Raw genomic sequence first — 26,625 nt, 5'->3', positions numbered from 1 at the left:
TATATATATATATATATATATATATATATATATATATATATATATATATTTATATACCTATATTACATATAATATATACAATGGAATATTACCCAGTCATAAAAAAGAATGAAATATTGCCATTTGCAATAACATGGATGGAATTAGAGTGCACTGGGCTAAGTGAAAATAAGTGAGGGCTCCTGGGTAGCTCAGTCGGTTAAGCATTTGAATTGGGTTCAGGTCATGATCCCAGGGTCCTGAGATCGAGTTCCACATCAGGCTCCCTACTCTGCAGGGAGCCTGCTTCTCCCCTGCCTCTGCCTCTCTCTCTGTCTCTCATGAATAAATAATGAAATCTTAAATTTAAAAAGTTAAATAAGTCAATCACAGAAAGACATGATATGATTTTTTTTTTAATTTTTTATTTTTTATAAACATATATTTTTATCCCCAGGGGTACAGGTCTGTGAATCACCAGGTTTACACACTTCACAGCACTCACCAAATCACATACCCTCCCCAATGTCCATAATCCCACCCCCTTCTCCCAAACCCCCTCCCCCCGGCAACCCTCAGTTTGTTGTGAGATTAAGAGTCACTTATGGTTTGTCTCCCTCCCAATCCCATCTTGTTTCATTTATTCTTCTACCCACTTAAGCCTCCATGTTGCCTCACCACTTCCTCATATCAGGGAGATCATATGATAGTTGTCTTTCTCTGCTTGACTTATTTCGCTAAGCATGATATGATTTCACTCATATGTGGAATTTAAGAAAACAAACAAGCGAAGGAAAAATTAAAAAAAAAAAACAAAAAACAGAGAGGGAGGCAAACCAAGAAGCAGACTCCTAACTATAGAGAACAAACTAATGGTTACCAGTGGGGAGGTGGGTGAGAGGATGGATGAAATAGATGATAGCGATTAAGGAATGCACTTGCCATGATGTGCACCAAGTGTTCTACAGAAGTGTTAAATTACTGTATTATACATCTAAAACTAACATGACACTGTATGTTTAATAAATGAAATTAAAAAGAAACTTAAAAAAAAGAGTTTTACTTTCTGATGACTAAAAACCAGTTTTATTCATCTATATTTTCAAATTTTTCTATTTACTGTTTTAAGAAAACATGTGAAGAACTAAATTAAAAGTTTCAAACTCTTTCCGAATAAACATGTTTTGAGGTGATACATTTGAAGTTTTATTAAGAACAGCTCTGTTGGATTTATAAGTAGTTTAGAATTGTATTCACTGTTAGCTTTATATTTGTAAAAGCTTTTCTGACATTTGGTAAATATTCTGTTCAATAATCTTTCCATTGTTGCCTTTCCTAATACCCTACACTCACTCACCAGTTTCACCACCCATTAGCAAAAAATAAGCAGCAATGGCAATCATTTGCTGTGTTTCAGAGATTTGGTAGTTAAATTCTTCAAGAAAATCAGCTGCAGTCTGTACATTCTGAAAGAAATTCTCTTGGTGAAGGATCTAGGTAAAGAGCCCTGAGCAATGAAGGCCAGTTTACATGGGAATATCAAGCACTTTATATAGGCTCTTAAAAAGAGAATTGATGAATAGAGCCTTTTTAATGACTAACCCTGACTTTTTTGCCAAACTATACTTTGCTCCATGTAAAAGAATTCCTGTATGAAAGAGACATTAAAGTGCCAAACTGACTTTCATGAGTCTTTGAAGTCTCATAACTTCATAGTAACACACCAGAAATTTTTCATCAACACTGTCTATGTACCAGCAAGAGAGAGAAAGAATTTTTGTGTTACACAGGTGGTATTAGAGAAGTGAAGGATACAAACGGAAATAAAATTATTTTTGTTTTAGAAATGTTTACAAAATAGGGAGACAAGCAATCATAATGCAAAATGGAATAAACTAATATAACCTTCTGAGGATTAACCAGCTTTAAATGACAGGAAAGAAAGTAGGGAAAAGATATTCCAAGTTCATCAGGACTAAGAGCATGAGGGCATGAATATATACAGTATACTTCGAAAAATGACTAAAAGCTAAGCATAATGGAAGATTGCATTGAGACGTGGTCTATACAAGCAGAATAAAATCAGTCTTGCAAACTGCGAATGCCATTTTAGGATATGTGACTATTTTTATAGGCCACAGGCAGACACCTAAATTCTTTATTGAGCATAAAAGGTGGAGTAGTATATTGAAAGGCTAAAGACGATACCAGTTGGAAAGTTACTGGAATACTTTGTGTGTGCGATGCTGTCACTACATGCAGTATTAGAAGAATAGTTGAAAATAAACAATAAACTGATGAAGCACCATTGTGGAAGCAGAACAAACAGAATTTAGTAATTTACCAGTAGTGTGGGTGAGGGCAATGAAAGATTCAAAGATACCTGAGCTTCCTTGCATAAGTGACTGGGAAGATGAAGTACCAGCTCCACTGGATTAAGTTTAATTGGGCTTTGAGACATCATGTAAATTTTTGGGAATTAGAGTTAGAATTTCAGGAAAAACATAAATTTGATAGTTACTGTCCAGAAGCCAGAGCAATATTTTAAAATATTTGTGTTAAACAATAAAAAGTCCAAGACCAGAAAAATAGGGAAAGATTACATACTTTTTTGAGGTTAATTAAAGGAAGCAGAAACAGTAAAATAATTAAGGAAAAATACCCGAAAAATTTTTTAATTCTAAAATTAAGAAGAAAATAAGATCTTTTTTACCTCAGACCAGAATATAAGAACTATGATAAAACTAAGTAAGGAAGAATGTCTGGGAACAATGGAGCAGAAAGGTTAGGGAATGAAGAGTAGCCAACAGTGGTTAAATATAGTAGAAAAGTTGGGGAAGCTGAGGCCTATAAAGAAGGACTAGAACTGGCAAACTATACATTACTGATGACCTCTGAAAAGCATTTTCAGTAAAATGTGGAAGAAAGAAGCAATAAAGAAGCATTTTAATGGATGGTTAAAAAATGAAGATAGCAATTTAAAACAGTCTTTCAAAAATTTAATAAAGTTAAGAAGAGATATGAGGTGTCAATTTGGCAGAGAAGCAAGGCCTGAGAAAGAGTTTTTGTTATTTGTTTACACTTGAAATATGGGAGACTTTGATATATTTGTTGACCAAAGAAAATCTAGTGAAGATAAAGAAACTAGTTATAAATTGAGTGATAAATTATGGATAATAATTATGGAACTGTGGATAGTAATGAATTCAATCAGTAAGAAGAATGAATTCAATCAAGGACAAAGGAACTAGCCCTGGAAACTAGGAACACTTTTTCTATAAAGCGAGGACAAATAATGTGGAAGTCCAGAACAAATCAGTTTATTGGGAGGGAAAGAAGTTGAGAACAGTATGTTGGCCTGTTTCTTTACTACTAAAGGAGAGAGCAACTCTATGGCTTAAGATAATACATGGATTTAATAACTTTATATCATAATTATGGTTCACACAATAATCATGAAGCTTCAGAAAACTTTAGTTGGAACATCTGACATAACTGGACAGGTAAGGGTATATAGCTCACAGACCCAGAAGACAAATGGACCACAAGAGAAACAATTACTACCACTGCAATTATGTTTCCTTAGGAAAAACCTTTTAATTAAGATAAATTGAATCTATTTAGTGCCTGAAAAATCCAGTTACTACATATGGGTCAGTGAAATACACATCATACCACTACTTTTATGTAAGCCTATTTTCACATGCACCAACAGTCTCAGAAAAAGATAGTGTCAGTGAGATGAACAGCTAGGGAAAGTGCCATCGTCTTCCTATTCAGAATTGGGTGTGACCACAAGCACAAACATGTTACTTAACCTTCTGTGCCTCTTTTTCTTCAATGATACTGATCTGATAGGTTTGCTGTGAAGATGAAATAGCTGTTGCACAGTAAGAACCCATGAAAATTAATCACCATTTTCTTTTTCCTGCAGCTCTCCTCATCCTTCTCCTTTCTTCTACTTCACTATAATTCTTAGTTAATTCCCTCAGCAAACATTTATTTATAACTGACTATATGCCAGATACTCTACTACCCTGGATATATAGTGATGAACAAAATATACGTGATTCCTGGGCTCTTTGACCTTGCAAACTAGCACAGCAGGCAAATACTGAGCAAACAAAAATATAAATAAAAATATATTTTGGGGACACCTGGGTGGCTCAGTGGGTTAAAGCCTCTGCCTTCGGCTCAGGTCATGATCCCGGGGTCCTGGGATCGAGCCCCACATCGGGATCTCTGCTCGGTGGGGGGCCTGCTTCCTGCTCTCTCTCTCTGCCTGCCTCTCTGCCTACTTGTGATCTCTGTCAAATAAATAAATAAAAAATCTTAAAAAAATATATATATATTTTGTATCTTCAAATAACTTTAAATATATTTGTATATAAATATAAATAAATCTATGATTAAAAATTGTGATAATTTAATTGAAAGTAGCAGGAAGCAAGAAAAGAGACTAATATAAATAATTATTCTAACATGGAGGCAAGGGAAGGACTCTGAAAAACTGACAGTTAAATGGAGATAGAAAAATCCCCAAATTTTGAAAGAATGGATATTACTTAATTTTCCAAAAAGTGCTATCCAAAATTTATTTGTTCCCAATCAATTCAACTAGTTAAAATTTTAAGTGCTTTACCATATACTTTATACTTAGAATTCTTGTGCTGAAAAAAAGAAAACAGAAAAGGCTTTCCTTGAAATCCAAGATTGTTTCTATAAAAAAACAAGTTAATCAACTAAAAAGTAATAAATTCCATTTAAAGAAATTGACTTTATTTATTTATTTAGAGAGGGAAAGAGCAGGGGGAGGGGGAGAGAGAGAGAGACTCTTTTTTTTTTTTTCTTTTTTTTGAGAGAGAGACTCTTAAGCAGGCTTCATGCCCAGCACAAAATCCAACCTGGGATTCGATCTCACAACCCTGAGATCATGATCTGAGCTGAAATTAAGAGTCAGATGCTTAACCGACTGAGCCACCCAGGTACCCCAGTAAACAAAAAATTTGAAAGAACTTTAAATGAGTGTTAAGTGTTTTAACTAATTTTCATTAGACTAGTTTATGTAAAGGACATGATCTAAAGCTAAATCAGCCAAATATATAACCTTAAGGAAAGAAGACTTTATACTGAAAGGACAACTAATTATAGTTAATTTGTATAATGTCTGTCATGTAGGTATGACTATAATGTCTGGGTGTCAGGAAAAGGTTCTTAGCTCTGCCAGCAGACATAATATGGGAAGGTTAATTATATTCAGGCTTTAAGACTGATAAAAACATCTACGCTAAAATATTTAAAGAGAGGAGTTGGGAAACTATAATGAGATTATACAGTCTTCAGAATTTGAGGTTAAGTACAAACAGTAAAAGACCAATTTTGGCTAAACTAGTGATCAAAATCAGAAAATAAAAAGAGAAACAGTAAGTCTGATAGTTAAGTCAAGAGGGTTGATTTCCCTTTACTTAATTAGATTGCCAAAATGCAGGAGGTCAGAGAAATAAGGCAATAGCCATGGTTTAGCTTCAGAGCTTAGAGAAGAGAAATTCATACCCCTAAGGGGGGATGTCTTCACTGCCAAAGGACTTGAAATATGCAACTGAAGCCAAGTTTACTGGCCTTTCTTGAGGGCCTTGACATTCGTGATTATTGGTATACTAAGCATGTAAGATCCCTTGAGAGTAAATCTGCTTTTATAAACCTTATATTCTGATTTTCTAACACCTAACATCATTCCACACAAGAGAGAAGAATAGTAAAATTTCGTTGGGTATTTTAGAGGTAACAATTAAACTGAAGCCACTGTATAATAATATACCTATTATAATAGGTATAATAGGTAATTACAGGTATAATAGGTAATTATTATACCTATTAAATAGGCATAATATTTACCTATTATAAATAGGTAAATAATGAATCTGATATGATTATGTCAATTATGTATTATTATCAGGTATAGTTTAAGCAAGACATATATTAATTACAATATAAAAATATTCATGGGGCGCCTGGGTGGCTCAGTAGGTTAAAGCCTCTGCCTTTGGCTAAGGTCATGATCCCAGGGTCCTGGGATTGAGCCCCACATCAGGCTCTCTGCTCAGCAGGGAGCCTGCTTCCTCCTCTCTCTCTCTGCCTACCTCTCTGCCTACTTGTGATCTCTGTCTGTCAAATAAATAAATAAAAATCTTAAAAAAAAAAAGACTTAAAAATATTCAATATACTTGGTTCCTTAATACAAAAATAAAAATAAGTACAATTTAAGTATACTTGAAGAAATAAATCAAATATATCTAAAGACAGGCACCAGTTTCTGTAATGAAGGTAGCTATCAGCTTCAAAGTAAAAGTGACTAGCTCAAACAACAAATGTATGAAGTAGATACACTGCAAACTTGCTCCTTTTCGTTAGCTTGTAATATTAGCTTGAATTCTATATTCATTTATAATGTGTCTTTTTCTACATTACAACAATTACCAGTTGATGATTGCCACATAAAAGAAGTATTTTAGGAGTTTTTACCTCTACTTATCATACTTCTTTGCACTTACTGGGTTTAAAATCACGACATCATTTTTTTGAAAATAATTTCTATGTACCCTATGAAAATTTCACTGAGAAATTAAGTTGGTAAGAGTTTCCTTTGGATGTTATCATTTTAAATCATTTAGAAAACACTCTGGTTTTGCTAAATGGTATAAGAGACAAAAAAGCCTAAAATATTTAATATATTAAACTCTTTTGGCCCTTCTACAAATCATGTAAAATCAGGGGGCAGATGGGGAAGGAGTCTCAGGAAGGCAAAACTAAATTCAAGACTTAAATATTTCTATGTTGAAATTTAGTCCACAGTGATATATATACAAACTGACTTCTCATTGAGATGAATATCAATAAATTGACTGACCTGAGAGATAAATATTGATTTTAGCAAGCCCAAGGTCTGCATTTATACCAGACAATTCTTCTTGATATTTCCTAGGATACAGAGTCAATAGATGAATTGTTATATTTACATTCTGAATAATTTCCTGAGTCTGCAGGAAAGTAAGGTTTTTCATTCTGTTTTGGAGAAGTACTGACCAATTTACATCTGTATTTTGTGAAATGCTTTCTAAAAAAATACCCAAATGGAATATCGCTGTATTTGTTGTTCTGATATTTGATTCACATTAATAACACTGAATATCATTCCCAATTCACTGCTGTTATTTATATTCAATATTTTTCCATTTAACATATTTCTTTTAATATGTTTCCATTATATTCAGAAGACTTTGACATGAAGCCAACACATATGGTCACTGAAGCTAGCCGGGAAAAAAAATAAAATTTAGCCATTATTTAGCCATAATTATTGTTTGTAAAACCAATTTATTGTCCTGAGTTCTGAATCCTAACTATCATTTTTCAGTCTCCATTCCTTTCTTTTTTCCTGGTTACTTATACTGTCTGCTTTACTTCACTACACATAAATCTTTCTGAATCTCAAAGTTAAAGAGCATTAAATAGATTCCCTGAACCTTAATGCTGAGAAGACATTAATGAAAAACAGGATGTCCATGTAATGTAACTTGTCACTATTCACCCCAAATCCTCCCTGGTGGATTCCCATGAGGAAATGGTCATGCCACATTTATACATTTTTTTGTTTAAGCTGCTCACCTAACCTTTAGAGAACTTAATTAAGACGTCGAAAAATAACAGCATATACTTCATAGAAATTGAATTTTCCATTAAAAGTTACCAAAATAGGGGCGCCTGGGTGGCTCAGTGGGTTAAAGCCTCTGCCTATGGCTCAATTCATGATCCCAGGGTCCTGGGATCCAGCCCCACATCAGGCTCTCTGCTCAGCAGGGAGCCTGCTTCCTCCTTTCTTTGCCTCTCCACCTACTTGTGATCTCCCTCTCTGTCAAATAAATAAATAAAATCTTCAAAAAAAAAAAAAAAAAAGATTTAAAAGTTACCAAAACAAATGGATAAAAGCTTGCATAGCTGGAATGAAAAACAAAGTGAAGATGTCAGCTAAAGGGCGATAAAAGATAGAAAGAAAATTACTGTGTCATCAAAAAGATAATGAAGTTTAAAAGAAATAAAAAAAATATGAGTACATTTGTAGAACATAAAAAAACAGTTTGTCTAGAGCCAATAAAAAGAAAGAAACTTTGTTGAAGGAAATGTCACTAATTAAGTATTGTTAAAGCTGAAATGAACATTTTATATTGTGTTTTTATAGGCTAACAATTTTTTTTTAAAAAGTACTTAAATAAGCAATATCTAGTCTTACACAGATCCGGGCACAGACTGTATGACATTATCTCTACAGGAATACAACCTAATCATGTGGTGCTATGACACCATGAGGCAAAGTGAAAATGCATTTTGGAACAGACCTTGAATTTGTATGCTACATACAGAAGGAAGCAAATGAATTTTTTAATCCATGGAAAGGATGAAAAGGCAACCCCTTTGAAAGTAATCTACAAAGAAACAAAAAAAACCAATTCTATCCCAACCATTCTAGCCTGAGATTAGTCTCATTATTAGCAGAAGTTAAAAATTATAATTATAACACAGAAATAAACCCACAATTCTATGTTCCATGAATCTTCAACAGAGCAGGAAAGAACATGCAGTAGGAAAAAGATAGTCTCTTCAACAAATGGTGTTGGGAAAACTGGACAGCAATATACAAAAGAATGAAACTGAACTACTTTCTTACACCATACACAAAAATAAGCTCAAAATGGATTAAAAGACCTAAACGTGAGTCCTAAAACCATAAAAAAAATCCCAGAAGCAAGCCCAGGCAGTCAAGACTTTGACATCAGCAAGAGCAATTTCCTTCTAGCTATGTCTCTTGAAGCAAGGGAAACAAAAGCAAAAATAACCTCTTGGGACTACATCAAAATAAAAAGCTTCTGCACACCAAGTAAACAATCAACAAAACTAAAAGACAACCTACTGAATGGAAAAAGGTATTTGCAAACGACATAGCTGATAAGGATCAGTATCTAAAATCTATTAAAGAATGTATCAAACTCAACACCCCAAAAAACAAATAATCCAATTAAAAAGTGGGCAGAAGACTTGAGCAGACATTTCTCCAAAGAAGACACAGAGATAGCCAACCAACACATGAAAAGATACTCATCGCTATCAGCAGGGAGATGCAAATGAATGCTACAATGAGATATCACCTCTTACCTGTCAGAATAACTAAAATCAACAAGAACAAATAAGTATTGGAGAGAATGTGGATAAAGGGGAAACCTCTTGCACTGTTAGTGGAATGCAAATTGGTGCAGCCACTGTGGAAAAGAGTATGGAGGTTCCTCAGAAAGTTAAAAATAGAACTGCCCTGTGATCCAGCAATTGCACTAGTAGGTATTTACCCAAAGAATACGAAAATACTGAATCAAAGGGATACATGCACCTCGATGTTTATAGAAGCATTATCTTCAATAACCAAATTTTGGAAAGAGCCCAAGGGCCCACTGACTGACGAATGGATGAAGAAGTAGTGGTCTGTGTGTGTGATGTACATATGTATGTATGTATCTATCTATATATAATGAAATAAAACTCAGCCATAAAAACTAATGAAATATTGTCATTTGCAATGACATAGATAGAGCTAAAGAGTATAAGCAAAATAAACTAGTCAGAGAAAGACAAATACCATACGATTTCACTCTTTTGTAGATTTTACAACAGAACAAATAAGCGAAGGGGGGAAAAGAATGAGACAAACCAAGAAACAGATTATAGAGAACAAACTGATGGTTGCCAGAGGAAGGTAAGTGGAGGTATAAGGGAAATAGGGGATGGGGATTAAAGTGTACACTTACCATGATGAAAAAAAATAAAAGAAAATGATAAAAATCATAATTGTCATAATTATATTAAATTATATTTTCAAAATATAACCTTATACTGCAAGACAGTGTAATAACAAGTAATGGTGAGATGTCACTTGTCATAAGACTGACAAAGATGAAAATGCTACCAATAAACAGTGTGGGGAAACAGAGTTGCTGTAGTGTAGAACATGAACATCTTTGTGGGGGGACAACATGATGGCAGAAGTGAAATATTAAATATAAATATTCTTTAATCCAACAAGCCCATTCCTAGAAGTTCATTCTAAATAGAGATTATAATGTGGATGTAAAGATATACTTATAGTAGTGTTGCTTGCAATAGCAAAAAACAAATCAAACAAAACAAAACAAAACAAAACAAAACAAACAGCAAACAAAACAAAACAAGCAGCAACAACAAAAAATGAACCTAAATGTTTCATCAGTGAAACAGAGTTCATTAAATGGGATGGTCAGTATCCTTTAACAGTGGAGATGCCTATTCATTGATATGTCTTAAGGAGATCTTAAGAAAAATAAAATTTATATATACATTTATCATGTTTGTATATACATATGTATTTGCAAATGTGTGTATGTGTGTGAATTTCATTTTTCTTCTTTTATTACACCTTTTTGCATTTGCATTTTATACAATGAGCATATATTTACTTTTCTAAACAGATAGAGTAAAAAAAAAAGAAACAAGATATTGTATTGTATTGTATACATGGAATCAAGAAGCAGAGACAGAATGACCTGCTTCAAGGTTCACAGGTAGTTAACAACAGGACTAGTACTAAGGCTCAGTTTACTATGATACCTCAACCTGCATCCAAGGAATAATAGAAAGGTTTGAGTTTGTCCCCCATTAACATGCATTAATATACAAGATTACACTGCACTATAACACTTCCATTTGAAAACAGATAAGAAAGAGTCAAACAAGAGGGTAAAACAACCATAACATAAATCTTAAAGATCATCATTAATTCAACTTTGAATTTTTTTATATGACGACTATAGAGTTCACTCTGTGCCTATTATATTAGCAAAACCTCATGTTGCTGATAGCCAGCAAAGGAACCTCAAATAAAGTAATATACCCAAAAAATGTAATATATAAAATTATATATTTAATTATTAATATATAAGTATTATATATAAATACATAATTATAAATTAATATGTAAATATTACATATTAATATAATATATAGAAAAACATTATATAAAACACAAGTAGAAACTGAGGCTCAAGCCTGACTTCTTCAAGCTCACAATAAAATAAAATACCTTGTAAAATTGGAATTATAATTGAAATGGCAATCAAAGGAGTATAGAACATATTACATCTATCAATGGTGCATGTCATTCAAAGACAAATATTTATTAAGCATATGGAGCTTCAACTCCAGCCTGTTAATGTTTATTGGTGTCACTCTTTTGCTTTTGTAGACAGTTCAACAACTGACAGTTCTACAATTTATCTTTATATCTCCTCTGTCTCCATATCAGCACCACAGAACACAAATGATTTATCTGCCTAAAGGGAAACCACTCTAAGTCCCAAATGTAGATACTCGATTAAAAAAAAAAAAAAAAGTAGGGACACCTGGGTGGCTCAGTTGGGTATGGTCATGATCAGTTCTGGGATGGAGCCTTATGTCAGACTCCCTGCTCAGTAGGGAGTCTGCTTCTCCCTCTGCTCCTCCCCACTGTTTGTACTTTCTCTCTCTCAAATAACTAGAGAAAATCTTTTTTTTTTTAAGTATCTTAATGTCATATTCCCTCTAAGACTTTTACCTGGGAGAATTTACAGGATCATGGCATACAATCAAAATAAGTTAATACGCATATTGGGGCACCTGGGTGGCTCAGTGAGTTAAAGCCTCTGCCTTCAGCTCAGGTCATGATCCCAGAGTCCTGGGATGGAGCTCAGCAGGGAGCCTGCTTCCTCCTCTCTCTCTCTCCATTTGCCTGCCTCTCTGCCTAATTGTGATCTCTGTCAAATAAATAAATAAAATCTTTTAAAAAAATAAGTTAATACACATATTAACAAAGTTAAAATTCATAATTAAATAAAACAAAATTGCATTAAACAACACTTCAATAAAGTACGAGAAATACGACCAGATATTTAGGCATAACTGGGGCAAAAGTGGTGCTAACAGTAAATTTTACTTTCACCTTACTAATGGCTCAGTTATCCTAACCTTGCCCAGATGTCACAGGATTTAACTCTGTGACTTAATAGATTCAATGAGAGGTGGCTGCCAATATAAGAGTTTTCTCAGCCAGGATTTTGCCTCAATTGAATATACAGCCCAGGGAATCAGAAAGGCCAATGTTTACCTAGTTAGTCACAGGATGACTCGTGGGGGGTATTTATAAATTAAATAAATCATCTATGGCTCTCGCAGTAGAGCAGAGGAGATTCAAAAGTACGTCACAACTTACTCAGATCCATATACCAGGGAACACCTATGACTAAGTCCCCTGATTTGTCTAGAAAGGAGCACTAGGTATTCCTTAAGGTGACTAAACCCCTTGGATAATGTCTTAGCTTGGACTGCTATAAACAAAATGTCATAGAGTGGGTGGCTTTAACAACACATATTTATTTCTCACATTTCTGGAAGCTGGTAAGTCTAAGATCAGGGTATAAACAAATGCATTTTCTGCTGAGAGACTTCTTCTTTTGCAAACTGGTGTCTTTTCACATGGCAGAGCTAGGACAAGAGCTCTTGTCTTCCTTCTCCTTAAAAGGACAATAATCCCATTATGACAGCCCAACACTCCTGACCTCATCAGTATCTAAAAAGCTCCCAAAGGCACCACCTCTAAATATCATCACACTGGGGAATGGACTTCAACATATACATTTGGGAGCCGAGGGAAGGACATAAACATTTAGTCTGTAATAGATTACTAGTGCATTCCCAATTGGTTATTGCATACCAATCAGAATGGTTTGTTTCCTGGGACACAAAACAATTTTGGCTGAGGGAGAGACTGGAAAGGAAAGCAGAGGTGCTTACTCCCTCAGACCTGGAAGAAATAACAAGGCTATAAGTGCTTACTTCCAACACAAATGTTACCTAAGGATGACATAATCACAGTATAATTCAAGGGACAACAAGAAAGCTTCCCAACTACACTGTTTTCCCCACACAAATTCAAATAATCATTAGGTAGAAAGTAAACATTCCAGGAATGGATTGGGGGGGGGGGGGATGATTACCAAACATTTCAACTTAGGTTAATTGTGTTTACTCAGATTTTTCCCAAAGTTAAAGTTCATGGGAGAGATTTTTGATGAAAGGAACTGAAGAAAGAAAAGGTAGTTTTGGATTGGGAATACTACAGAGAAAAGAGAGCATATGTACAGGGAGGGCACTGGGCAGCCAATGACAGACAATAGGAAAGCATGTATGTGAGGAATCATGGATGGCCAGAAGGAAAAAGAAAAGGAAGACAGGAATGTGTGAGGGAAAATGTGAACTTTTAGATTCTACTGATTAGCCCGGCTCTCTCCCTGCATGAACTAAAGTGCAGCACTCACTGAACACTTGCAAAGAACCCAGCACCCAGAAACCTTGAGATGCACCATGGTGCAACATAGCCAAGAACAGAAAAAAAAGGGGGGGGGGGATGCTTGGTTAGGACTCAGAAGACTGTAAATTAATCTGGTGATTCTGGGATGTCACATTCCTTCTCTGGGGCCTTGTTTACAAATTGCACTCTCTCAGGAAGGGTTTTTCAATCTTAGAACTATTTATATTTTTAATCAGATAATTGTTAGCTAGGGGAGGTTATCCTGTGCATTGTGGGATATGCAGAAGCATCCCTGGCCTTCATTCACTAGATACATTAGCATTCCTCCAGTTATAACAACCAAAAATGTCTCCAAATGCTGCCAAATGTCCTGTAAAAAACAGCCTCTCTCAGTTGAGAACCACTGCCCTGCTACTTGTAATTTTTTAATTCTTTAATTGTATGTGTTTAATATGCCAAAGTAATATATAGTAAAGCAGTAAAGAGCATAACATCTATAGTCAGAGTACCTGGGGTAAAATCTCTCTTTACCACTTGGAAATTACTTTTGGCAACTTATTTAATTCGTTTGTAAAATGAGAACTGTAATACTACCTCAAAGTGTTCATTAGGGGATCAATGTATATAAAGTACCAAGAACAGCAAGTTCCTCTTTGCACACAATTTTATAAGTGTAGCTATTTTAATTATTATAGTCCCAATCTTTCACCTACAACATTGGGCTGGTACTCTGATGACACATAGAGGATTCTTTTGACTTGCTTCCCCAGATTAACTCCCCATATCAAACATGTAATATGCAAAGCTATCCTTTGGAGGAAATGTCGGCTAGACTAAAAGCACCATGGGAAGAAGAACAGATTTATGAATTCAGTTCTTTGTGTTCAAGCCCCCAGCATAAGACCTGGTATATAAGACACATTCAAGAAATAGGTGCTAATGGATACACCAACTGATACAAGAATGATGTAGAATACAGATAATTTCAAATGTATTGCTTGAGATTCCAAAAAGCCTAAAAGTGAGTAAAGTCTTATTTATATCTGATAGTACCCTTTATGCCAAAAGATAAAATCATATCCCCAAAAAATCATAACCATGTACTTGAACTTTACAGAATAGCATTACTCTGATATCAGTAGTAGCTATGAGAACAAACTACTCTTTAACCATATCTCTTGCAACACTGAGGAACCAATAAAGAGAATAAAAAATTAATTTGACTGCATCTGCAGCTTGTGCCCCACTCTCCATTAAGGACACTGGATTCCTGGGAACCTGAGTGCCTCGGTTGAGCAACTGCTTTTGGCTCAGGATATGATCCTGGATCATGGGATCTGGGATCAGGTCCCACATCGGGTTCCCTTCTTGGTGGGGAGTCTGCTTCTTCCTCTGACCCTCTCCCTTCTCATGCTCTCTCTCTCTCAGATAAATAAATAAATTCTTTTAAAAAATAAAGACACTGGATGCTTAAATTCTAATATAGCTATTCAAATCCCTCTGCCCTCTTCTCTCATGTTCTCTTGCTTTCACTCTCTCTCACTCTCTCTCTCCTTGCCAAACAGCTCTACAAAGGAAATGGAAAAACTGAGAGTAGAAACTTGTGAAATATAATTCTCCCAGCAATAAGGATTTTTATTGTCAATCTAAAAACAGCTGACACTGCCTGAAAGTAGGACCATAAAAATAAAATACAGCACACATCCCATTTGCCTACACTTGAAGGAAATGAGACATTCTCACAACTGTTATGGCAGTGAATGTTAGCACGTTTGGTAGTTTGCAACAATGGAAAAAGGGGGGAGAGGGGGAGATCTCCTGAGCCTTAGGATACCTCCTTGGTTTTCAAACTGAAACAGCTTAATTTAAGAAGCTATACATTGAAAATACATCTTCATGATGAAAATGTAGTTCAGCTTCTTTATAGTTCTTACTCAAAAATCATTATCTGCTAGTTATAGGAACAGAAAAGTAACTCTTGCACTAAGATTGTTGAAGTCATTTCCTTTTCTACTTTCAAAATTAAAATTCTTCAGAATCAAAATTTTTTATTCCCTCTCTTATTGGTCTCCCCAAATATTCTAAACCTTCACAACTCTTACCTCTACGGAAACCTTTCTTTTTCCCTGAAAAATATAGTCAACTATGCATTAAGTGCATCAATGTCCTGATTAGAAATGTATCTGTAATTTAGATGTTCTCAGATTAGCTATTTCTTATATCCTAAGGGACTGTGATCTATCAAATATTCTGTTTCTACCCAAACCTATACCCTCCTTCTCCTTCTCACTGTACTCTTTTCTTCAGAATCCAAATCTGCATAAATTTTCCTAATCATAAACTTTTCCTCTGAATGTCCCTCTAGATTCTCTCTGACTATTGCTCTATTTATGCATTCCTTCAGAGTTAACATCTTAAAGGAGTAATCTGTGCTCTTTTTCACAGCCTCATTACCAACATGAATCTATCCATTCTAACGTAGCCTCTGATCCCATTCACTAAAGTCATTGTTGGGGAGGCCAGTAACAAATCCTACATTTTCAAAATCTATATTCTTCATGTGACAAATACAAAACAATTACCTGATGAGAATTATTAGGCTTTTCCTTCTCCAACCAAAGATGTATAGTTTTGCCCTGTTTCTCTTACCTTCCCTCTAAAGAAGATTCTTTCTTGCCAGATGAGTTTCTTTGGGATTTTATGATGGAGAATCAGGAAGGAAGAGGTAGGAATACAGGCCGAAAGGTAAAGAGCTAAAGATGGTGGAGGAAATTTGGGAGAACATTTTTTGAAAAGGTGCTATAAGAGCAGTAATGCTGAGAGAAATAGATGAAACAGAATAAAGAATGTGATTATAAATTTACTCTATATTATTAGGCAAATAAATGGAAAACCAAGTTGTTTTGAAATTATTTTCCATAATGCTCATGTTTTTTTTTTATTATGACATTTCTCAGAGAGTGGACAATTGTTATATTTATCATATCTGATTTTTCGTCATTTGACATGACCAATTAAACCTCCATGAAGGTCTTGATTTTTTTCACTCCTATCATTTTTCTTCGATTTTTCTTTGACCTAGTTTTGTATCTCTAGCATCCTGATTAATACCATAAATGAACTTCTCTTCTCTCCTATCCAAAGAAATCCATGATTGGAGACTGACCTAAATTCTCTCCCCTCTTCATTAAGCCACCCCCCCTTGCAATGAGAATATACTTGTTATGAGCTGAACTGAATCCTCACAAAAGTCATATGTTTAGATACTAACCCCCAAAACCTGGGAATGTGAATGTATTTGGAGACAAGGTCTTAAAAAAAAAAAATGGTGAAGTCAAAATGAGGTCCTCAGGGTGGGCCTTAATCCAAACTTACTGCTGTCATAAGAAGAAATTTAGACACACAGAAAGACACCAGGAAAAGGATCATGTTAGGGCACATCAAGAAGCAAACACAGAAAAAAGACCATGTTAGGACACAAGAAAGCAGCCATCTGCAAGCCAGAGAGAGACATCTTAGAATGAAAACAACCCTTGAACTTAAGGCTTTAGACTCCAAAATGTGAGAATATATATTTGTTATTTAAGCCACCTACTGTATGGCATTTTGTTACAGCAATCCTAATGATACAACACTTAAATATTTGTTTTGGTATTAGACCAAATAAAGATTAAGTTACTACTAAAGTCTGATTCTAATTCTGTATTCTGAAACAAACTTACACAATACTAAAGCTGAAACTTCTTAGAGAGAATTTAGTTGTTTTTTTCATTTTGGGGGTATAGTAGTTTTTCATCTTCTGAGGGTGACTAGATTCCTTTTTAACACTTATGCAAGCCAGAGTCCCTTCCTCAGCATAGTGAACATTAGAACATATACATAACTTTGTGTATATTTTATCTTATTTGGAATTGATTTTATTCTCATATGAATAAAATTTTTATATGAATAAATTTTTTTGAAATTTATGAATAAATAATTCCCTAATTTTTTCATGAAAAAATTAAAAGTCACTTTCTGAAATAAAAGACAATGACTTGCATTGGTTAAATAAAAAGAACACTAATCTGGCTCTACAGCAAATTTCAGTAAGAAACCTGATGTAAAAGTTTTAGTTTACTTTAATACATCAGTATCTTGGATATTCAACAGATTTATGACTTTGTTGTAGTTTGAAAGCAGGAGGAAGTGAAAAAACCTAGCTTACTATATAAGACAGCACTGCCATATTACCAGAATTAGAATTAGAATAACTATTACTCTCTTTGCCAGTGAAGGATAGGATTGTGTGAAGAAACAAAACACTTTCCAAGTCCTTTTGAAGAAATTCTAGTCACATCATTTCCACCAGTCAATAAGGTCACCTTTGGCAAGCACTGCATCACTGATCCTGTCTATTTCAATGAGAAAATAAAATAAATCCATATTTTGATGTTAAGGTCATTGAAGCAGGGGTAACTTTCAAAGAAGTTTTTCAGTACTTGGATATATTCAAAGATTTCTGCCAATGTATAAAATGACAGGACTGTCAGTCTCACCTCCAGGCTCTAGAAGCACTAGGCCTGGAATTAGAAAGTTTGTGTATTTGTCAACTCTGTCTACCTCTCATGATATGAAAACATGGCCAAAAGAGCTCCTTCTTTTCAATATCATTGACAGGCAATGTAAGTATCTTAAATCAGAAGATCTTCCCTCCTTTCTTGATCCAAATCATCTGACAGTGAGCCAATCTACAAATACATTTTTCCCTGTCAACTTTTTTTGTCACTTGGGCTTTTTTGTTCTCTCAAAACAAATAAACCTTCTGTTTAAAGTTTAGTGAAACACTTAAAAATGCAGCAAACTTTTTGGTATTCAAAAACTTTATATTATGCTTGAATTTGTGACAATTTCTTGAAAAGACAATGACTGAAAAACCTGGCTTTGAAAAAAAATAAATAATCTGACTTTGAAGAAACTGGCATCATTCATAATAAACAGAATTCTTTTTAAGATTGTTGACTGGGTCTTTGATACCAGTACATCCTAATGTCAAAAGCAATGAAAAGTGAAAATGATGTGGCTTCTTCAAAGTAGGAAATCCAGATGGTAGCCAAGCCTGTTGATGTTTCATTGGGGTACAAAAAGCTAAGATGTTTTTTGCCCCTAGTCGAAGGCTTTCTCATTGAAGAAATTCTCACCATTTTGAAAGTGTCTATGGTCACTGACATTTTTAAAAGTAACTCAAAAATTAGAACATTCTTTTTGATAGTTTTAGTTTGTACATAAATTAGAAAACCAGTGTTTGGTAGCACAGAAAAATAAAAGTAGTGTCATCTGATTTTATACTGAAAGAAAAATGACACAGTTGTAAATTCCTCCTACTTCAGGGTATCAGAAAAAATGTCAGCAAATCTGATGTGTATGATGTCATTTGTTGAAGATCCTGTTTCCATTTTCTTTTGTGGCTTCAATCACAAACGAACTCAAAAATTTCAGAAGACCATGCCAAGTGTCTCCAGTTTTATTTGGCTTCTCGTTCTTAGCAATGTCCTAAGTGAAATCTGACCTAGAGAAAACTATGTAAAGCCAAAAACCTCCTCCCAGTGTCAAAGAATCTTGAGAAAAAAATCATCAGTAAAGAGACAGCATTGTGCTCATGGACAAGCTCTTCTCAACCACCAGGTAGTACTGGCCATTTTTCTCCCTCTGGCTCAGACTCCTGAAGCAACCAGTGGTAATGGTGTGACAGTGCTGCTTATGCCTATCCCGGCCATTTTGCAATTGTCCACATTATATATGATGTCCACCATTATATGTCAAGGTATCTCCTTCTAATCTCAAGAAAATGATACCTGCACCAATTGGATTCTTCTCATTGCAGAAGCTATTCACATGGCCAGTGAGCCCCAAAAGCAATCCAAGGCAGGCCCATGTTCTCAGCTGAGGGAAATAAATCCTTACAGCCTTGCTCTAAGTTATACATATGTTCTCAATACTGGCCAGAAACCTACTGTATTCATTATTTGCTTTCTCTCATAACTCCTATTGAAGTATAATCCTGCACAGAGATACAGGAACCCTATGTTCTTCTGGATGTATTGTCAGGGCATTACATTTTCCCTAAAAATGACAAATTAGAGTTTGTTTCTCTTGCTCTATAAATTAAACTTTGCTTTAGGTTGTGAACTGCCAAATGAGACTTTGAAAAAATTTGTAACAGCAATTTTTTAGCTAGTTGACATGAAACTGAGTAGCTATTCGAATAGCTAGAAGGTAGAAGCTACACTAATAGCTAGAAGCCACTAGTATTAAAGTCTCCCTATGCTCTAGGTACTGGTACCCATTTATATGCATTAACAAGCATACAATATTTTTTTATTTTGTAACTGTACAAGGATGCAAAAACTTTGACTGGAGTCAGGGCATTAGAACAGAGGAGGGCAGAGAGGGGATGACATGGCATTTAGCCCCGATCTACTTTCTGTGATTACCTTGGAACTTCTATGGACAGAGAGAATGAGGCAGAATCTGACAATATATTTAGGTGTTGGACACAAGTAAAACTGCTTTGGATCCAGGTATCAGGATGGAGTACAGAGTAGGGAAAGAAACCAGTTCCCTTATGTATTAGTCAAGGTTCTCCAGAAAAACAGAAATAGTAGGGAATATTAAAAATACATATATATATATATGGGGGCCTGGGTGGCTCAGTGGGTTAAATCTTCTGCCTTTGGCTCAGGTCATGATCTCAGAGTCCTGGGATCGAGCCCTGCACCAGGCTCTCCACTCCGCAGGGAGCCTGCTTCCTCCTCTCTCTCTTCCTGCCTCTCTGCCTCTCTGCCTACTCTATCTCTAGCTCTGTCGGTCAAATAAAAAAATAAAATCTTTCTTAAAAAAAAAATATATATATATATTTAAATATATTCATATCATTAAATATATGTATATATTTAATTATATATAAGATACTATTTTACATATATGTATCTATATATATACATATACTATATATATATGTATGTGTGTGTGTATATATATATGATGAAATATAAGGTACTGATTCACAGGGTTACAAATGCAGAGAAGTTCCATTCTGCCATCTGACTGGAAAGGATGCTGGTGGTATAATTAAAAGGCCTGAGAGCCAGAAAGCCAGCCTGAGTCTGAAGGCCTGAGAATCAGAAGCACCAAGCATAGGAGAAGAGCAATGTCCTGGTTCAAGTAATCAGGTACTCAAGTAGTAAATTCAACCTTCCTTGTCATTTTTTTCTACCCAGACCTTCAGTGAATTTGATGATGTCCACCCACATTAGGGAAGGCAATCTGCTTTTCTCTAAGTCTATCAGTTCAATTGCTAATATCTTCTAGAAACACCCTCAGACATATACACAGAAATAATATTTGGGCTTTTGAGCATCTAACGGCCCAGTCAAGTAAACACATAAAATTAACCATCACACCATACTTCACGTGGAACTATGAACTGCTCAGGTGTCTTGAAGATTAGAAGTTTGGAATCAACTGAAACAGTAACTTTGGCTTTAGACCTGTGCCCTGGTGCTCTTATTCTGGGTACCGATAGCAGTGAAGTCTCTATAAGTAGCTCTGTAGAAAATAGAAAGTGAGAAATGAAGTAGAAGGAGCAGAGAACAAGGACACTGTGTCATGATAAATTCTTCTGATAGCTAACTTAGGGCCCATGAGATATTGCTTCCAAAGGAAACTCAGAAATAAATGGGAGACATTTTGAGGATGCTATTAGCAAGCACTCAATACAATGGGAATGCATCCCATTACACTTTAAAAAGAAAGTGCTGTCTTTCCTTATAGTCACATGCTGTTTGGTCTAGAACATTAGGATTATGTATACAGTACCATATAAGGTCTTGATTTAGCATACAGATAGACAGGAATCAAAGAATCCTGAGCATAAACATAACTGAGGTGATTAAGAAAACAAGCAGGATAGTGTAGCCATACTGTTTATTCAAAAACAACTTCTTTTTTAGATTAAGGCAAAATGATAATGCAAACAAATCATGAGCCAGTGATAATGAATAACACAATTTATTGCCCCTGAAGTTGAAATAAAGAAAAATAATCAAAAGATGACTTGAAGCCCACTAGGATAACTAGGGTGTCATTGTTTACTTACATATTATAGAGTTAACTTTTCATAAACATTAAGCATTACCTTCATGATAGGTATGAATCACATACTGTATACCAAGTACAATTTATAATTATTTTAAGAATTCATGATATAAATATTGGACTTAAAATGAAAATAATATACATGTTCTGAAATATTGAAACAAAATGTTAGTACCATTTATTGTTTGATCCTATTTTCTTCTTTTCCTTATCTTCTGTCTTCTATCTTTCCTTCTATCTTCTGTTTTCCACATATTATCATCAAAATGTGTTTTGTTTCCTACTTTGCCCCTAAACAGTACTAGTGGCAGTCTTCATATGAGTTTTTGAACAGTGCACTAGAGTTTCAGCACATAAAGAGATGAAGAAGTCAACAAGGAAAACTTGATACCTAATTTCTATCTGCTGGGTTCCAGTAAAGGCAAATCATTCCGCAGTGATTCTAATAAAATTACACTGTTCTCAACATCCTACAAAGTCCCTACCCATACACACCACCACAGGCATCATCATTGCCTCCACATTGTCAAGTGGCATAAGATTTTTTGTATAGGAGAAAGCTGTTCAAATGCTCAGAAAAGGCACTACAGGGCACCACATATCTCACAGGTCACTTCAGGAGATTATTCTGGATAAGCCCCAATAACCTAAAATGGCCCTTGGAGCAGCATCAAGTAGTTTTTTCAAGAGCTTATACTTCCTGCCAGTGACTTCAGTCAAGTTTTGGAACACCTCCCAAGGGCTTAGAAACCTCTAAGAAAAACCTCCTTTGTATTTCCCAGCTTTGTTTACAAGCATTGATAAGCACTTGGGTATCAGTCTGTTATGAATTTGAATACATGTGCATTTCCCAATTGTTGGTCATTAAATGTGCCTTAATTTTGATTGCAAGTTTACTGGCTCCCAAGTTCTAGGCCTGAATAAATTATTGGATTTAGTGACCCATTATTTAGAACAAATATTAATATATGTATGTATCTGCCAGGTTCTCACACCTATACAACACTGATGTATTTCTAAGATCTAAATATTAAAATTCATGCTCATCCAGAACAAAGGCACACAGCTATTTCATAACATGATGGCATGGCGGGGGAGGGAAGAAGACTTGAGAGTTAGAATTTAAACCACTGTGTTGCATCAGATCTAATATTATCAAAAAAGTTGTGGTTTCATGTTGTTTTAATATTAGGGTTTTTTTTTATTTGAAAAAAATTAAATGTATGAAAAGCTGCAACAACTGCCACATGTCTTTCACCTAGAAGCCCCATTCAAGAGTCATCAACTATGTGACAGGATCTTAAATCTCCATCAGTCCAGGATGGCTGATGTGGGCCACTTCCAAATCAGTCACCTTCCTCAAGAAGGTGCCAACCCCTGTTGTGTCACGCCTTTCAATCACCTTCTTCCTCTGGACCAACATCTCACACAAGGCCACTTCCGTGTTCAAGCCTTGACTCCTCCTCCCACAGTTACTTTCCTCACTCATTAGTTTAGACTGAATCATTTGCATGATACTATCTTCCTTTAAAGGGTGTCCAGTCCTGATCTGGCTGGCAGTAAAACTACTGGCAGGTCTTCTTGATCATAAAGGGTTTGTTTTAGTTTGTTTTAAAGAGGGCCTGTTTTGGCTTTATCTTTAGTCCTGGAATGTGTTCTTTATTTTCTAGCAGTTATTCCTAAAATAGGGCCTTTCTGCAGTACCGGCTAAATGGATAAGGTGTTTCCCAAGGTCCCTCTCACTCTAGCTAGTCATGAACACATGCCACTGCGTAACCTTTGGTACCTCCCTTCAGCTATCAGCCCTGCAGCAGATGCTCTCAGCTAGCCACAGTCTTGCCCTGCACAGAGGCAGCAATATCCTCATGGAGGACTATGTCCTCTATGTCCCACTGTTGACTTCTGGAGCTCTACTCCATAAAGCTCTTCCTCTAACAAATTCTAGCTACTTGAGCAGTCTCAACTCTCTACCTATTCAGCTCAGTGACACTGGCTCTGCTCAGGATCCATCTCTGCTCTTTAATAGTGAAAGTGTTCAGGCAGAAAGACACAGTGAACCTAGAATACCCTTTGTAGGTTTCCCTTTTTCCAAAGATTGGTACTGCCTGTAGTACCATCCCCAAAAATGGTGCATCATGGACTTCATCCAGTGTTGTAGCTGTTTATAGCAGGAGAGTAATCTTGCCACTAACTCTTCTGCTAGAAGAGGATCAAGTCTGTCGTTAAAGGCAAAATTAATTACTGAATAAAAATATAGTCAGATATACTAATCATAAATTAAATTGAAGGGTACAATTTTAGAATTTTTTAAAGGGTCTTAGCAAAAGGGATGAGAAAATTCTTTTTTAAAATAGTAAGTGAGGGTGCCTGGGTAGCTCAGTGGGTTAAGCCGCTGCCTTCGGCACAGATCATGATCTCAGGGTCCTGGGATCGAGTCCCGCATCGGGCTCTCTGCTCAGCAGGGAGCCTGCTTCCCTCTCTCTCTCTCTGCCTGCCTCTCTGTCTACTGTGATCTCTCTGTCAAATAAATAAATAAAATCTTTAAAATAAATAAATTAATTAATTAATTAAATAAAATAGTAAGTGAATTTGGGCACCTGGATGGCTCAGTGGGTTAAGCCGCTGCCTTCGGTTCAGATCATGATCTCAGGGTCCTGGGATCGAGTCCCCCATTGGGCTCTCTGCTCAGCAGGGAGCCTGCTTCCCTCTCTCTCTCTCTGCCTGCCTCTCTGTCTACTGTGATCTCTCTGTCAAATAAATAAATAAAATCTTTAAAAAAAAATAAAAATAAATAAATAAATAAATAAAATAAAATAAAATAGTAAGTGAATTTGGGCACCTGGATGGCTCAGTGGGTGAAGCCGCTGCCTTCGGTTCAGATCATGATCTCAGGGTCCTGGGATCGAGTCCCGCATCGGGCTCTCTGCTCAGCAGGGGGCCTGCTTCCCTTCCTCTCTCTCTGCCTGCCTCTCTGCCTGCTTGTGATCTCTGTCAAATAAATAAATAAAATCTTAAAAAAAAATATTAAGTGAATTTGAATGACTACAGCAGTACTTTATTTAGTACAGTAATGTAGTTATGATTCTTCATAGTACTGATCAGCCAATATGGCAGAATTTACTCTCATGCAAATAAATGCTTAGCCCCTTTGCTGCAATTTCTAATCTCTTTCCTTTACTCCACAAAGGTCTCTTTTAGTGCTAATACATTCTATTACCTGAAGATACATTGATTATTTGGCAAAGAATAAGCAATCAGTTATAGCATGGATTGCATTAACATGTCACTTGGAGCACCTGGGTGGCTCAGTCAGTTAAGCATCCAATTTTTTTTTTTTTTTTTTTTTAAAGACAGAGAGGGCAAGTGGAGTTGGTGGGTGGCACAAAGGGAAAGGGATAGAGAGAATCTCAAGCAGACTTCTCCACGCTCAGTGCAGAGCCTGATGTTGGGCTTGATCTCACGACTCTGTGATCATGACCTGAGCTGAAATCAAGAGTCAGACACTTAACCAACTGAACTACCCAGGTGCCCCAAGTGCCTGACTCTTCATTTTGGCTCAGATCATGATCTCAGGGTTGTGAGATTGATCCCAGTGTCCGGATCCACACTGAGCAAGAAGCCTGCTTGAGATTCTCTCCAGCCCTCTCCCTCTGCCCCTCCCTGCCATACACAGTCACTCTCTCTTTATAAATAAAGAAAAATAAAACAGAATAAAATAAAATAAAATAAATAAAATGCCAGTTTGGCTATGAATCTATCAAGTGTGTTCTCCCATTGAAGTACATAATACATTAGTGCTAACAAAATCCACCAATAGAACAATTCTAAATAGTAATGGCAAAATCCACAAATAGAATAATTCTAAAAAATATAGAAACACAAAGTCATCAACCAATACACCCATAAGAGCATCCTGATTGATTTGAATAAATGATGGTGTGGACGCAATTCCATACAGACCATGCCAAGTTAACTGTAACAGCATGGATTCATTTAGTGCTGCCATTTCCTGAAATGCATTCACACTTCTAAGTATGGTATAACTGGCTTATTATCAATGTATATCTTACTCTGAAATATCATCACTGAAGTCTGTCAGACTTTTCATGAGTACCTAAAAAAGGTAGTACAACTCATGGAAACTGATCACAATATTAAACTGTCATATACTTTATATTCATGCATAATTAGCTGGTTTTTAAACATCAACTTAACCATATGCTATGGTTGAAATGGATGTACTTGAGGCTTACCACTGGAAGAGAATGCCAAGGACTGGAAGAGTGATTAATGGGCAACTGCCCTAATTTGGCAAGTGGTGAGACATGTACGTCCTCTTACATACATAACCCCTATGATTTTCCTCAATGCAAGAAGCACTCTACGTCTATAGCTCTGATTTTCCACACACTACAGAGAACAGAATGCATTATGGCAGGGAGCTGACTTTTCTCTTATAGCCACATAAGATTCTCAACTAATTTCAAGTCTGGTAAAATAAAAGGGATCAAAACCACTTTTTTTTCCAAGAGAGACAGATATTACTAAATAGTTTTCACTGAGACCTAGTTTGGCAGAGAAGTTATTGTCACTCAACAGTACAGAATGTAAGCAACATGCAAAGCAGTCTCCTCAAAGACTATGGATGATATCTCAGGAATTACAGTCAGCAGGATTCAATGAAAATCTGACTACGGCGACTTACCAAAATATAGAATGATTTAATCCATAATTGATTTAGCTGCTCAAGAAAGTGTTCATGATCTATAATAATGATGTTTATAAAAGAATTCCCACCTTCTACCATAAGAAAAGTGTTTTTTAAGTTAAGAGATGTGTTTGCCATTCTGTAATGAATTAAGAGTAGTATTTAAAAACACATGGAATAAAGCTGTTTATAAAAGTTGTACATGAAGAATACTTTGAGAACTATGTTATTTCAGGGAATGGATATGATAGTTCTTCTGTAATGCAGTTAGAGAAGTGTTTAAAAACACACATAATAAAAATGTTCTAAAAAGCGATAACTGCTTACTATAAAGAAAAAAGTGCTTTTTAAAGTTAAGGGGTGTGTCTGGCACTCTGTAATG

This window comes from Mustela nigripes, chromosome 13, assembly GCF_022355385.1.
Source record: "Mustela nigripes isolate SB6536 chromosome 13, MUSNIG.SB6536, whole genome shotgun sequence".
Classification (NCBI taxonomy): Eukaryota; Metazoa; Chordata; class Mammalia; order Carnivora; family Mustelidae; genus Mustela; species Mustela nigripes.
The sequence above is the reverse complement of the archived record's forward strand: the minus strand, read 5'-3'. Positions refer to the sequence as shown.